General features: G+C 46.9%; 1 protein-coding gene across 2 annotated transcripts in view; it reads right to left on the bottom strand.

Moving 5' to 3' along the window:
- The window catches only part of KMO (kynurenine 3-monooxygenase), a 482,345-nt gene that overhangs the window by 395,397 nt on the left and 70,783 nt on the right, over positions 1–16,165 (bottom strand). The window lies entirely within an intron of this gene.

The raw sequence follows: 16,165 nt of genomic DNA on the forward strand, positions 1-16,165 counted from the left end.
AGTCACAAAAGAATACCATGTATATAAACAAGGAGCTAAATCCAGACATAGTTCATACCTATAGAGGCTAACTACAAATATTATTCTTACTTTATATTGATCTTGCCAAGATCAACAGAAACGGATCAATGCTTTAAATGAAGATTAATGAAATATAATACATCACATATACATCAGCAGTCATGGTACCCATAAAAGATGTTCGTATAGTAACAGTCACCATAGAAACATTCATATTCCGCCTATATCATATAAGATATAGGCGGAATATGCTCTCTAATGGCTCCAATGATATAATCAGGGGTCTCACAAGAAGCAGTGAAGCCCCAGATTTTCATTGAGGCCCTTAGGTGACAGGGTGTTTAATCTGTGAATCCACCTTGATTCACAGCGTAATAGGGCAAGAGATCTATCACCACCCCTCCGCCTGGGGGGATCATGGTCTATAATCATATACCTAAGGGCCGACAAGTTGTATCCAGCCTTCACAAAATGTCTGGAGACTGGTTGGTCACTATGCCCTTTCTCTAAGGCATTTCTGATAGATAGCCTGTGTGTAGCCATGTGTTCGCGCAATGTCCTATCAGTTTTGCCCACGTAGCGAAAACCACATGGGCATGTGATCATGTAGATTATGAACTTGGTGGTGCATGTCACTCGGTGTCTAATGAGATACTTCTTTCCACTATAAGGATGTCTAAAGCTGTCACCAGCAACCATGTAGCGGCAAGTGGTGCAGTTCAAGCACTTATAGCAGCCGTTCTTTCTGGCCAAAAATTGTGGTTCAGGGGTCTCAACTTTAGAGATACAGTATCTGTCTTGACCACCCAATCGTGGATATTCCTACCTCTAGTGTAACATGGCATTAGCGACTTATCTTGTAGGTTCAAGCCCTTATCCGTTTCTGTTAATCTTGGCAAGATCAATATAAAGTAAGAATAATATTTGTAGTTAGCCTCTACGGGTATTAACTATGTCTGGATTTAGCTCCTTGTTTATATACATGGTATTCTTTTGTGACTGTAACCTTATGATGTCATTTTTATGTGTCACAGCAATTTGCTTGATCGGTTGTTATGGTGATGGGGAGCGGATGATGTCGTCATATGTGGGCGCCGTCCTTCCGCTTCCGGATCCAGCCGGCATCACGTGGTGTGGTGCGGGGATTTAAACGTAAGTTTGTATTTGTTTTTTTAACCTGATGACGAGGAATTAAAGTCCTCGAAACATTGAAGTACATGCAGTACCTCCATTTGTATGACTATTTTCGAGTGCTGCTGACGGTCAGCTATATATATATATATATATATATATATATATAGCAGCAGAAGGCGGCACTCACGACGGCTTGTAGTAAACACACGGACTTCAATGTAGAGTTCTACATTGGGGTCCGTGTGTTTACTACAAGTCGTCGTGAGTGCCGCCTTCTGCTGCTATTGATGGTGACTGACCAGTTCAGCCAAATACACCTGGAGGGCACTGGACGCAGAGTGTTTAAGTACAGTGTGGAGTGCCGGCTCTGTTATTGTTTTTATATATATATATATATATATATATATATACAGAAAAAGAAGAGAAATGGCGCTATAAAGCTTGTTTCTTTTTTGAACTGTGTGGTGCTTTGTATAATACTTGTGTTACAAAATTACTACACTATGCAATCACAAGCAGTGCTTTCCTACCTTTATGACTTTGTTATTACCCAGTTTTGTTTTATCATTGTGTCCAATTGTATAGCACAACGGAATTTGCTGCGCTATATAAAAAACTGTTAATAAATACATTTGTAGAGGCAACACACCTTGTTACTTATACACTCAAAATATTCTCCTATACTCCCAAATTCTGGCCATACTACCATCCCATCCACCCTCATACATTTTCTTAGTCAATCATACATTTAAATTAACTAAATAATCTCAATCCTTCTTTTTATCTTTTGCAACTCAGAAAAGAAAAGGCAATACAAGAGGAATGTTTGATCAAAACCATCCCCAATTCCCCCACTGATTAAAATTTCAGAATCAAAAACTCCCCTCCCCTCCCATACCCCTCCCCTGCCTTCTGTACCATTTATTAAACGGCCATGCTGTCTGTCACTGTAGTGCCACTTTCTTTCCTTGATGTGTTTGAAGTTAAACTGTCAGATGTATGTGCCGCCCACTGCTGTTACTTAGCGTAGTAAGCCAGCAAGCTCGGTGTAATGTTTTGGGCTAAACTGGATGAAAACAATATTGTGAGCTGTAAGGTGGTCAAAATTGAGTGAAAATTACTATAAATGAATGCTATTGAGGTTACTAAAACTATAGGAACAAAAATGCGCTCAAATGACGTGATTTTAGTTAGAGATGAGCGAGTTCGGTTTGTCAAGATCCGAACCCCCCCGAACTTCACGTGTTTTACATGGGTTCGAGGCAGCCTCGGATCTTCCCGCCTTGCTCGGTTAACCCAAACGAGGCCGAACGTCATCATCCCGCTGTCGGATTCTCGCGCGATTCATATTCCATATAAAGAACCACGCGTCGCCTCCATTTTCACTTGTGCATTGTAGATTGAGCGGAGAGGACGTGGCTACATTCTCTGCCTGAAAAGCTCAATATCTGTGCTCAGTGTGCTGCATTGTGGTGACCACCAGTATATTATAGTAGTACAGTACAGTAGGCCATTGCTGTATCTTGCAGCTCCATGTCAGACTCAGTTCTAGTATCCTGATCAGCGCTCAATATCTGCTGCATTGCTGTGTGACCAGTATATACTATATAGTAGTACAGTGCGGCATTTTGGTGACCACCAGTATATAGTAGTACAGTACAATAGGCCATTGCTTTATCTTGCAGCTCCGTGTCTCTTCAAGTATCCATATCTGTGCTGCATTGTTGTGAGCAGTATATAGCAGTACATTGCAGCATTTTGTTGACCACCAGTATATAGTAGTACAGTACAGTAGGCCATTGCTGTATCTTGCAGCTCCGTGTCATTTCAAGTATTCATATCTGTGCTGCATTGTTGTGAGCAGTATATAGTAGTACAGTGCAGCATTTTGGTGACCACCAGTATATAGTAATACAGTACAGTAGGCCATTGCTGTATCTTGCAGCTCTGTGTCACTTCAAGTATCCATATCTGTGCTGCATTGTTGTGAGCAGTATATAGTAGTACAGTGCAGCATTTTGGTGACCACCAGTATATATAGTAGTACAGTACAGTAGGCCATTGCTGTATTTTGCAGCTCTGTGTCACTTCAAGTATCTATATCTGTGCTGCATTGTTGTGAACAGTATATAGTAGTACAGTGCAGCATTTTGGTGACCACCAGTATATAGTAGTACAGCAGAGGCGTCGGAACTGAGGGGGCAAGGGGGCAGCTCGCCCCCCCCAAACATACAGAGGCGCCGGCTGATGTATAGGAGGAGCGAAGAAGCGACGTGCGGTAGCAGCGCATTCCATCGGTTCAGTAGAGGAAGGCGGGGTTTGCCGCCCCCGGCAGTGTGTCAGGCAATGCGCCCGCCTCCAGTCCTCACTGCCCTGCTCACTTGTCTCCCGCCTGCTGTGCTCAGAGGCTCAGGTTGATGTCGGGACTCGGGAGCTGCTCCTATATGGCGCTGTGTGTGTGTATATACATGGGGCTGTACAGTACGTGTGTCTATATGGGTGTGTGTGTGTGTTTCTATATGGGGCTGTGTGTGTATATACATGAGGCTGTGTGTGTGTGTATATATATATATATATATATATATACACACACACACACACGTGGGGTTGTGTGTTTGTCTATATGGGGCTTTGTGTGTGTATATATATATATATATATATATATATATCGATATATATATATACACACAAACAGCCCCATACGCACACACACACAGCCCTATATATATATATATATATATATATATATACACACACATACATACGTATGGGGCTGTTTGTGTGTGAATATATATGGGGCTGTGTGGATATATCTGTCTATATAATATATATATAAATATATAAACAGTGGTCGAAGTGGGGCGGTATACGGCGGTATGGTATACCGCCACTTCTTCCACTGACCCAGAAATGCGGAACTGAAAGTGCAGCAGGAGGCGAGGGAAGTGGCCATCCTGCTGCACATGGTGCTCTCCATCGCTGCGCGGCGGCTGGCGGCTGTGTAGAGCGCTGTATTGGCTCACAGCCGCTCACCGCCGCCAGCCACCCACCGCCGCACGCCGCTCACCGCCGCCCGCATTTGCACGCCGCCGCCAGAAGCCCATCGCTCACCGCTGCCAGCAACAAATGAGGTAATGTTACCCTGCTGTCACCTCTCTCCCTATCGTTAACGTTCCTGTCCCTACTGTCACTCTCTCTCTCCCTGCTGTCACTGTCGTCACTCTCTCTCCCTGTCCTCACTCTCTCTCCCTGTCCTCACTGTCGTCACTCTCTCTCCCTGTCCTCACTGTCATCACTCTCTCTCCCTGTTGTCACTCTCTCCCTATCGTCACTCTCTCCCTATCGTCACTGTCATCACTCTCTCTCCCTGTCGTCACTCTCTCACTGTCGTCACTCTCCCCCAGTCGTCACTGTCGTCACTCTCTCTCTCCCTGTCGTCATTCTCTCCCTGTCGTCACTCTCTCTCCCTGTCGTCACTGTTGTTACTCTCTCTCCCTGTCGTCACTGTTGTCACTGTCTCCCTGTCGTCACTCTCTCCCTGTCGTCACTCTCTCTCTCCCTGTCGTCACTCTCTCTCTCTCACTTCGTCACTCTCTCTCTCTCCCTGTCGTCACTCTCTCTCTCTCCCTGTCGTCACTCTCTCTCTCTCCCTGTCGTCACTCACTCTCTTTCCCTGTCGTCACACGCTGTCACGATCCGGGTATCTGGACGCCATTACCTGCCGTTTAGGTGTCTTCTGAGACTGGCCCAGCGTTCCAAATCCGGATTTCATCTGTGTCAACACTCTGCACATCCCTCCTGTCATTCTGAGACACTACCACAGCGGCGCCATGTTTGAATCCAACATGGCGTCTCCCGTCCTCCGCGGCCTCCGCCGCCGTTACTGTGTTATTGCTGCGGGTTCTCAGAGTAATTTATCATGCCTCCCGCAGTCTCCGCTGTCCTTCATGTGTCCCAGCATGTAACTGTTATATAGCGTCTCCTGCCCTCCGCGGCCGGCGCCGCCATTATCACTATGTTTGCACATATCATTCCAAACCAGGTTTTCCCTCCAGGTTCCAGCATGGGCGCAGCCATGTTGGATTTGATCACATGCTCCAATTCCTCCAATCCACCATCTCTGGAATCTGCATAATTGCCTAGCCAATGCCTGCATAGCAGCAGGTATAAGTATCCTGTGTCTGGGCCAGATAGATGTCAGTGCTTTGAATATCATACCTTGTTCCAGTCTCTCTCTCCTGTGGCTTGTTTCTCCAGGTTCCAGCTCCTGTCTCCAGCATCCACAAAGAGACCCGCACCTGCTTTCCATCCTGCGGTGCAGCCTGACTCTGCAATCCTCTGTGACTGATCCAGCTTTCAGCTATTACCTCGTCTGCTTCCAGCTTCCAAGCTTTCAGCTATTAACCCATCTGTTTCCAGCAACCTGCTTCCAACAGAATTCAGCCTCCTTAAAGAGCCGGTGTTCTCCCAGCGGATTTCTACTTACCAGCAGTATACACTACCACCGGTAACCACTCTTCATTTCATCTGTTTCCACGCACCCTTGCATCTTTCAGTTTTAACTCCGTGTCTCCACCATCTGGCTGGTTCCGTCCAGTGACTCCTACAGTGCATTCCAGTTACCAGCATCATCTCATACACCTACTGGCGTGTTCCTCGGTTGTCTCCACTACTACAGCCTGGCCTGGTAAGGTTATTCTACCCAAGGACTATAACATCCGTTCTGCAACCTACCAGTGCCCTGTGATACCTTTTATGGTTTAGTGATCCAGGAACTGTATTATCTGCCACTGCTAATACTGACTGTGAACGCTGTTGTGATTATACGGAGTCTGTTTAATAAACTTTCATTTGACTTTTAACTAGAGATGAGCGCCTGAAATTTTTCGGGTTTTGTGTTTTGGTTTTGGGTTCGGTTCCGCGGCCGTGTTTTGGGTTCGACCGCGTTTTGGCAAAACCTCACCGAATTTTTTTTGTCGGATTCGGGTGTGTTTTGGATTCGGGTGTTTTTTTCAAAAAACACTAAAAAACAGCTTAAATCATAGAATTTGGGGGTAATTTTGATCCCAAAGTATTATTAACCTCAAAAAACATAATTTACACTCATTTTCAGCCTATTCTGAACACATCACACCTCACAATATTATTTTTAGTCCTAAAATTTGCACCGAGGTCGCTGTGTGAGTAAGATAAGCGACCCTAGTGGCCGACACAAACACCGGGCCCATCTAGGAGTGGCACTGCAGTGTCACGCAGGATGTCCCTTCCAAAAAACCCTCCCCAAACAGCACATGACGCAAAGAAAAAAAGAGGCGCAATGAGGTAGCTGTGTGAGTAAGATTAGCGACCCTAGTGGCCGACACAAACACCGGGCCCATCTAGGAGTGGCACTGCAGTGTCACGCAGGATGGCCCTTCCAAAAAACCCTCCCCAAACAGCACATGACGCAAAGAAAAAAAGAGGCGCAATGAGGTAGCTGTGTGAGTAAGATTAGCGACCCTAGTGGCCGACACAAACACCGGGCCCATCTAGGAGTGGCACTGCAGTGTCACGCAGGATGGCCCTTCCAAAAAACCCTCCCCAAACAGCACATGACGCAAAGAAAAAAAGAGGCGCAATGAGGTAGCTGACTGTGTGAGTAAGATTAGCGACCCTAGTGGCCGACACAAACACCGGGCACATCTAGGAGTGGCACTGCAGTGTCACGCAGGATGTCCCTTCCAAAAAACCCTCCCCAAACAGCACATGACGCAAAGAAAAAAAGAGGCGCAATGAGGTAGCTGTGTGAGTAAGATTAGCGACCCTAGTGGCCGACACAAACACCGGGCCCATCTAGGAGTGGCACTGCAGTGTCACGCAGGATGTCCCTTCCAAAAAACCCTCCCCAATCAGCACATGATGCAAAGAAAAAGAAAAGAAAAAAGAGGTGCAAGATGGAATTATCCTTGGGCCCTCCCACCCACCCTTATGTTGTATAAACAAAACAGGACATGCACACTTTAACCAACCCATCATTTCAGTGACAGGGTCTGCCACACGACTGTGACTGATATGACGGGTTGGTTTGGACCCCCCCCAAAAAAGAAGCAATTAATCTCTCCTTGCACAAACTGGCTCTACAGAGGCAAGATGTCCACCTCATCTTCACCCTCCGATATATCACCGTGTACATCCCCCTCCTCACAGATTATCAATTCGTCCCCACTGGAATCCACCATCTCAGCTCCCTGTGTACTTTGTGGAGGCAATTGCTGCTGGTCAATGTCTCCGCGGAGGAATTGATTATAATTCATTTTAATGAACATCATCTTCTCCACATTTTCTGGATGTAACCTCGTACGCCGATTGCTGACAAGGTGAGCGGCGGCACTAAACACTCTTTCGGAGTACACACTTGTGGGAGGGCAACTTAGGTAGAATAAAGCCAGTTTGTGCAAGGGCCTCCAAATTGCCTCTTTTTCCTGCCAGTATAAGTACGGACTGTGTGACGTGCCTACTTGGATGCGGTCACTCATATAATCCTCCACCATTCTATCAATGTTGAGAGAATCATATGCAGTGACAGTAGACGACATGTCCGTAATCGTTGTCAGGTCCTTCAGTCCGGACCAGATGTCAGCATCAGCAGTCGCTCCAGACTGCCCTGCATCACCGCCAGCGGGTGGGCTCGGAATTCTGAGCCTTTTCCTCGCACCCCCAGTTGCTGGGAGAATGTGAAGGAGGAGATGTTGACAGGTCGCGTTCCGCTTGACTTGACAATTTTGTCACCAGCAGGTCTTTCAACCCCAGCAGACCTGTGTCTGCCGGAAAGAGAGATCCAAGGTAGGCTTTAAATCTAGGATCGAGCACGGTGGCCAAAATGTAGTGCTCTGATTTCAACAGATTGACCACCCGTGAATCCTTGTTAAGCGAATTAAGGGCTGCATCCACAAGTCCCACATGCCTAGCGGAATCGCTCCGTGTTAGCTCCTTCTTCAATGCCTCCAGCTTCTTCTGCAAAAGCCTGATGAGGGGAATGACCTGACTCAGGCTGGCAGTGTCTGAACTGACTTCACGTGTGGCAAGTTCAAAGGGCATCAGAACCTTGCACAACGTTGAAATCATTCTCCACTGCACTTGAGACAGGTGCATTCCATCTCCTATATCGTGCTCAATTGTATAGGCTTGAATGGCCTTTTGCTGCTCCTCCAACCTCTGAAGCATATAGAGGGTTGAATTCCACCTCGTTACCATTACCACTTCTTGCTTCAGATGATGGCAGGGCAGGTTCAGTAGTTTTTGGTGGTGCTCCAGTCTTCTGTACGTGGTGCCTGTACGCCGAAAGTGTCCCGCAATTTTTCTGGCCACCGACAGCATCTCTTGCACGCCCCTGTCGTTTTTTAAAAAATTCTGCACCACCAAATTCAAGGTATGTGCAAAACATGGGACGTGCTGGAATTTGCCCATATTTAATGCACACACAATATTGCTGGCGTTGTCCGATGCCACAAATCCACAGGAGAGTCCAATTGGGGTAAGCCATTCCGCGATGATCTTCCTCAGTTGCCGTAAGAGGTTTTCAGCTGTGTGCGTATTCTGGAAAGCGGTGATACAAAGCGTAGCCTGCCTAGGAAAGAGTTGGCGTTTGCGAGATGCTGCTACTGGTGCCGCCGCTGCTGTTCTTGCGGCGGGAGTCCATACATCTACCCAGTGGGCTGTCACAGTCATATAGTCCTGACCCTGCCCTGCTCCACTTGTCCACATGTCCGTGGTTAAGTGGACATTGGGTACAACTGCATTTTTTAGGACACTGGTGAGTCTTTTTCTGACGTCCGTGTACATTCTCGGTATCGCCTGCCTAGAGAAGTGGAACCTAGATGGTATTTGGTAACGGGGGCACACTGCCTCAATAAATTGTCTAGTTCCCTGTGAACTAACGGCGGATACCGGACGCACGTCTAACACCAACATAGTTGTCAAGGACTCAGTTATCCGCTTTGCAGTAGGATGACTGCTGTGATATTTCATCTTCCTCGCAAAGGACTGTTGAACAGTCAATTGCTTACTGGAAGTAGTACAAGTGGGCTTACGACTTCCCCTCTGGGATGACCATCGACTCCCAGCGGCAACAACAGCAGCGCCAGCAGCAGTAGGCGTTACACGCAAGGATGCATCGGAGGAATCCCAGGCAGGAAAGGACTCGTCAGACTTGCCAGTGACATGGCCTGCAGGACTATTGGCATTCCTGGGGAAGGAGGAAATTGACACTGAGGGAGTTGGTGGGGTGGTTTGCGTGAGCTTGGTTACAAGAGGAAGGGATTTACTGGTCAGTGGACTGCTTCCGCTGTCACCCAAAGTTTTTGAACTTGTCACTGACTTATTATGAATGCGCTGCAGGTGACGTATAAGGGAGGATGTTCCGAGGTGGTTAACGTCCTTACCCCTACTTATTACAGCTTGACAAAGGGAACACACGGCTTGACACCTGTTGTCCGCATTTCTGGTGAAATACCTCCACACCGAAGAGCTGATTTTTTTGGTATTTTCACCTGGCATGTCAACGGCCATATTCCTCCCACGGACAACAGGTGTCTCCCCGGGTGCCTGACTTAAACAAACCACCTCACCATCAGAATCCTCCTGGTCAATTTCCTCCCCAGCGCCAGCAACACCCATATCCTCCTCATCCTGGTGTACTTCAACACTGACATCTTCAATCTGACTATCAGGAACTGGACTGCGGGTGCTCCTTCCAGCACTTGCAGGGGGCGTGCAAATAGTGGAAGGCGCATGCTCTTCACGTCCAGTGTTGGGAAGGTCAGGCATCGCAAACGACACAATTGGACTCTCCTTGTGGATTTGGGATTTCAAAGAACGCACAGTTCTTTGCGGTGCTTTTGCCAGCTTGAGTCTTTTCAGTTTTCTAGCGAGAGGCTGAGTGCTTCCATCCTCATGTGAAGCTGAACCACTAGCCATGAACATAGGCCAGGGCCTCAGCCGTTCCTTGCCACTCCGTGTGGTAAATGGCATATTGGCAAGTTTACGCTTCTCCTCCGACAATTTTATTTTAGGTTTTGGAGTCCTTTTTTTTCTGATATTTGGTGTTTTGGATTTGACATGCTCTGTACTATGACATTGGGCATCGGCCTTGGCAGACGACGTTGCTGGCATTTCATCGTCTCGGCCATGACTAGTGGCAGCAGCTTCAGCACGAGGTGGAAGTGGATCTTGATCTTTCCCTAATTTTGGAACCTCAACTTTTTTGTTCTCCATATTTTATAGGCAGAACTAAAAGGCACCTCAGGTAAACAATGGAGATGGATGGATTGGATAGTTTACTAGTATACAATTATGGACGGACTGCCACGGTTAGGTGGTATAAAAAAACCACGGTTAGGTGGTATATATTATAATAATAATACAATTATGGATGGACGGACTGCCTGCCGACTGCCGACACAGAGGTAGCCACAGCCGTGAACTACCGCACTGTACACTGGTTGATAAAGAGATAGTAGTATACTCGTAACAACTAGTATGACACTATGACGACGGTATAAAGAATGGAAAAAAAACCACGGTTAGGTGGTATATATTATAATAATAATACAATTATGGATGGACGGACTGCCTGCCGACTGCCGACACAGAGGTAGCCACAGCCGTGAACTACCGCACTGTACACTGGTTGATAAAGAGATAGTAGTATACTCGTAACAACTAGTATGACACTATGACGACGGTATAAAGAATGGAAAAAAAACCACGGTTAGGTGGTATATATTATAATAATAATACAATTATGGATGGACGGACTGCCTGCCGACTGCCGACACAGAGGTAGCCACAGCCGTGAACTACCGCACTGTACACTGGTTGATAAAGAGATAGTAGTATACTCGTAACAACTAGTATGACACTATGACGACGGTATAAAGAATGGAAAAAAAACCACGGTTAGGTGGTATATATTATAATAATAATACAATTATGGATGGACGGACTGCCTGCCGACTGCCGACACAGAGGTAGCCACAGCCGTGAACTACCGCACTGTACACTGGTTGATAAAGAGATAGTAGTATACTCGTAACAACTAGTATGACACTATGACGACGGTATAAAGAATGAAAAAAAAACCACGGTTAGGTGGTATATATTATAATAATAATACAATTATGGATGGACGGACTGCCTGCCGACTGCCGACACAGAGGTAGCCACAGCCGTGAACTACCGCACTGTACACTGGTTGATAAAGAGATAGTAGTATACTCGTAACAACTAGTATGACACTATGACGACGGTATAAAGAATGGAAAAAAAACCACGGTTAGGTGGTATATATTATAATAATAATACAATTATGGATGGACGGACTGCCTGCCGACTGCCGACACAGAGGTAGCCACAGCCGTGAACTACCGCACTGTACACTGGTTGATAAAGAGATAGTAGTATACTCGTAACAACTAGTATGACACTATGACGACGGTATAAAGAATGGAAAAAAAACCACGGTTAGGTGGTATATATTATAATAATAATACAATTATGGATGGACGGACTGCCTGCCGACTGCCGACACAGAGGTAGCCACAGCCGTGAACTACCGCACTGTACACTGGTTGATAAAGAGATAGTAGTATACTCGTAACAACTAGTATGACACTATGACGACGGTATAAAGAATGGAAAAAAAACCACGGTTAGGTGGTATATATTATAATAATAATACAATTATGGATGGACGGACTGCCTGCCGACTGCCGACACAGAGGTAGCCACAGCCGTGAACTACCGCACTGTACACTGGTTGATAAAGAGATAGTAGTATACTCGTAACAACTAGTATGACACTATGACGACGGTATAAAGAATGGAAAAAAAACCACGGTTAGGTGGTATATATTATAATAATAATACAATTATGGATGGACGGACTGCCTGCCGACTGCCGACACAGAGGTAGCCACAGCCGTGAACTACCGCACTGTACACTGGTTGATAAAGAGATAGTAGTATACTCGTAACAACTAGTATGACACTATGACGGTATAAAGAAAGAAAAAAAAATACCACGGTTAGGTGGTATATATTGTAATACAATTATGGATGGACGGACTGCCTGCCGAGTTCCGACTGCCGACACAGAGGTAGCCACAGCCGTGAACTACCGCACTGTACTGTGTCTGCTGCTAATATAGACTGGTTGATAAAGAGATAGTATACAATACATACAACAATGAATATACTACTATACTGGTGGTCAGGCACTGTGGTCACCACTAGTCACACTGGCAGTGGCACTCCTGCAGCAAAAGTGTGCACTGTTTAATTTTAAATTAATATAATATTATGTACTCCTGGGGGCTCCTGCTATAACAACCTGCAGTGCTCCCCAGTCTCCCCCACAATTATTATAAGCTTTGCCTTTTATACATTGATGTGCAGCACACTGGGCTGAGCTGAGTGCACACAGACTGAGTCACACTGTGTGACTGGCTGCTGCTGTGTATCGTTTTTTTTCAGGCAGAGAACGGATATAGCAGAGAACGGATATATATTAAAATAAATAAAAGTTAACTAACAACAACTGCACTGGTCACTGTGGTAAACTCTGTCTGACTCTGCACAATCTCTCTCTCTCTTCTAATCTAATTTCTAATGGAGAGGACGCCAGCCACGTCCTCTCCCTATCAATCTCAATGCACGTGTGAAAATGGCGGCGACGCGCGGCTCCTTATATAGAATCCGAGTCTCGCGAGAATCCGACAGCGTCATGATGACGTTCGGGCGCGCTCGGGTTAACCGAGCAAGGCGGGAGGATCCGAGTCTGCTCGGACCCGTGAAAAAAACATGAAGTTCGTGCGGGTTCGGTTTCAGAGAAACCGAACCCGCTCATCTCTACTTTTAACCTGCTTGTCATGGTCACACCTTCGGGTTTCCTTCCACACTTACATGTCCAGGGGTCTGATTAAACCATCTAAGTTTGATTTCATTTCACCCCCTACAACTGAGGCTTCCTCCCGTCAGCCTAAACCCTCAGTTGTGACAGTAAGCACTGACCATATGAATCCAGCCGGAGACCAGGATCAAGCGGCTAGACCTATGCAAGAACTGGCAGCCAGACTCGAACATCAGGAGGCTGCACAAGGTCACATCATCCGCTGTCTCCAGGATCTCTCTACTCGGCTGGATGGGATTCAGACGACCCTCCGTGGACCTGGCACGTCTGGTGCGTCCACCACAGTGACTCCAGCTGTAACCCCACCCACCTTGCCCATTTACATACCACGTCTCCATCTTCCAACGCCAGCAAAATTTGACGGATCTCCAAGGTTCTGCAGGGGATTTCTCAACCAATGCGAAATCCATTTTGAGCTTCAATCTGGCAACTTCCCCAGTGACCGTACCAAAGTTGCTTATATTATTTCTCTCCTCAGTGGCTCAGCCCTTGATTGGGCATCACCGTTATGGGAGAAGTCTGATCCCCTGCTGTCCTCCTATACTGATTTTGTAGCATCATTCAGGCGCATCTTCGACGAGCCGGGCCGGGTTTCCTCTGCTTCATCTGAGATTCTCCGTCTACGCCAGGGAACACGTACTGTGGGACAGTATCTTATACAGTTCAAAATCCTGGCATCTGAACTGGCCTGGAACGACGAGGCCCTGTATGCTGCATTCTGGCATGGCTTGTCAGAACGCATTAAAGATGAGTTAGCTACCAGAGACTTGCCTTCTAAGTTGGATGAGCTAATTTCACTATGCACGAAGGTTGATCTACGGTTCAGAGAGAGAGCAACCGAGCGAGGAAGATCATCCGTTCCTAAATCTTCTGCTTCTCCTCCTCGTCAACCATCTCCATCCAAGGATGAGCCTATGCAAATTGGTCGTTCCCGTCTATCTCCCGCTGAGCGCCGAAGACGCCTCTCCGAGTCTCTATGTCTCTACTGTGCAGCTCCGTCGCACACTATCAACGCCTGTCCCAAACGTTCGGGAAACTCCAGATCCTAGCTCGCCAAGGAGATGGCCGGCTAGGAGTAATGATCTCCTCTCCATCTCCTCATGATTGTAACCTCCCAGTGTCACTCCAAATTGCTCAACGTTACAGGAACGTCATTGCCCTCCTTGATTCCGGAGCAGCTGGGAATTTCATAACCGAAGCTTATGTTAAACGGTGGTCCCTACTCACAGAGAGACTGTCCTCGTCCATCTCTTTGACTGCCGTGGATGGCAGCAAGATTTTTGACGCAGTCATTTCCTTAAGGACTCTTCCAGTTCGTCTGAGAGTGGGAGTTCTTCATTCTGAGTATATTTCTTTTTTAGTGATTCCAAGAGCCACACATCCAGTGGTTTTAGGCCTTCCATGGCTCCGTCTCCATAACCCATCAATTGACTGGACGACTACGCAAATACTGGCATGGGGTCCCTCCTGTGCTGAGACTTGTTTAGCCAAAGTTCTTCCTGTTTGTTCTTCCTTCCCCAGGTCATCTGATATTCCGCCTCCTCCATATCAAGACTTCACGGACGTGTTCAGTAAAGCCTCTGCTGATATCCTTCCTCCTCATAGAGAATGGGACTGCCCAATCGACCTCATTCCAGGGAAGGTTCCACCGCGAGGCCGAACTTATCCGTTGCCTCTGCCTGAGACACACTCCATGGAAGAGTACATCAAAGAGAACCTGGCGAAGGGTTTCATCCGACCATCTTCTTCTCCAGCCGGCGCAGGCTTCTTCTTCGTTAAGAAGAAAGACGGTGGTCTGCGTCCGTGCATCGACTACAGAGGTCTGAACGACATTACCGTCAAGAACCGATACCCTTTACCCCTGATTATCGAGCTCTTTGATAGAGTTAGTGGTGCAACCATTTTCACAAAGCTGGACTTGAGGGGTGCCTACAATCTCATCCGAATCCGTGAGGGTGACGAGTGGAAGACCGCCTTTAACACCCGTGACGGACATTATGAGTACCTCGTCATGCCCTTCGGATTGAGCAACGCTCCAGCAGTCTTCCAGCACTTCGTGAATGAGATCTTCAGGGACATCTTGTACCGCCATGTCGTGGTTTATCTAGATGACATCCTCATCTTTGCTAATAATCTCGAAGATCATCGTTTCTGGGTAAAAGAGGTTCTTTCCCGTCTCCGTGTCAATCACCTCTATTGTAAATTGGAGAAGTGTGTGTTTGAAGTTAAAACCATTCCGTTTCTAGGTTACATTGTGTCCGGTTCCGGACTAGAGATGGATCCTGAGAAACTCCAAGCAATCCAGAATTGGCCTATACCCTTAACCCTCAAAGGGGTCCAGAGGTTCTTAGGGTTCGCCAATTATTATAGAAAATTTATACGAGACTTTTCCACCATTGTGGCGCCTATCACTGCATTAACCAAGAAAGGTGCTAATCCGTCCAAGTGGTCCGAGGAAGCTACGCAGGCCTTTCACCTTCTGAAGCAACGGTTCATCTCTGCACCAGTTCTGAAACAGCCCGACACCGACTCTCCTTTTATCTTAGAGGTAGATGCCTCCTCCGTTGGAGAAGGAGCAGTGTTATCCCAGAGGGCCAAAGATGGACATCTACATCCTTGCAGTTTCTTCTCCCGGAAGTTCTCCCCAGCTGAGCGCAACTATGCCATTGGCGATCAGGAGTTGCTGGCCATCAAGCTCGCTCTGGAGGAGTGGAGATACCTGTTGGAGGGAGCTTCCCACTCAATCACCATACTTACCGACCACAAAAATCTTTTATATCTCAAAGGCGCACAATGTCTGAATCCTCGTCAGGCCAGATGGGCACTTTTCTTTTCTAGGTTTGACTTTAAACTCCAGTTCTGTCCGGGTTCTCAGAATCGTAAGGCCGATGCCCTTTCCCGCTCATGGGAGCAAGAAAATTAGTCCGAGTCTGCAGACAAGCATCCTATTATTAATCCGTTGGCATTCTCCACGGTAGGGATGGACTCTACGCCTCCACCAGGGAAAAGTTTTGTTAAGCCAGTTCTAAGGAAGAAGCTCATGCATTGGGCCCATGCTTCCCG

This window comes from Pseudophryne corroboree, chromosome 4 (assembly GCF_028390025.1).
Source record: "Pseudophryne corroboree isolate aPseCor3 chromosome 4, aPseCor3.hap2, whole genome shotgun sequence".
Classification (NCBI taxonomy): domain Eukaryota; kingdom Metazoa; phylum Chordata; class Amphibia; order Anura; family Myobatrachidae; genus Pseudophryne; species Pseudophryne corroboree.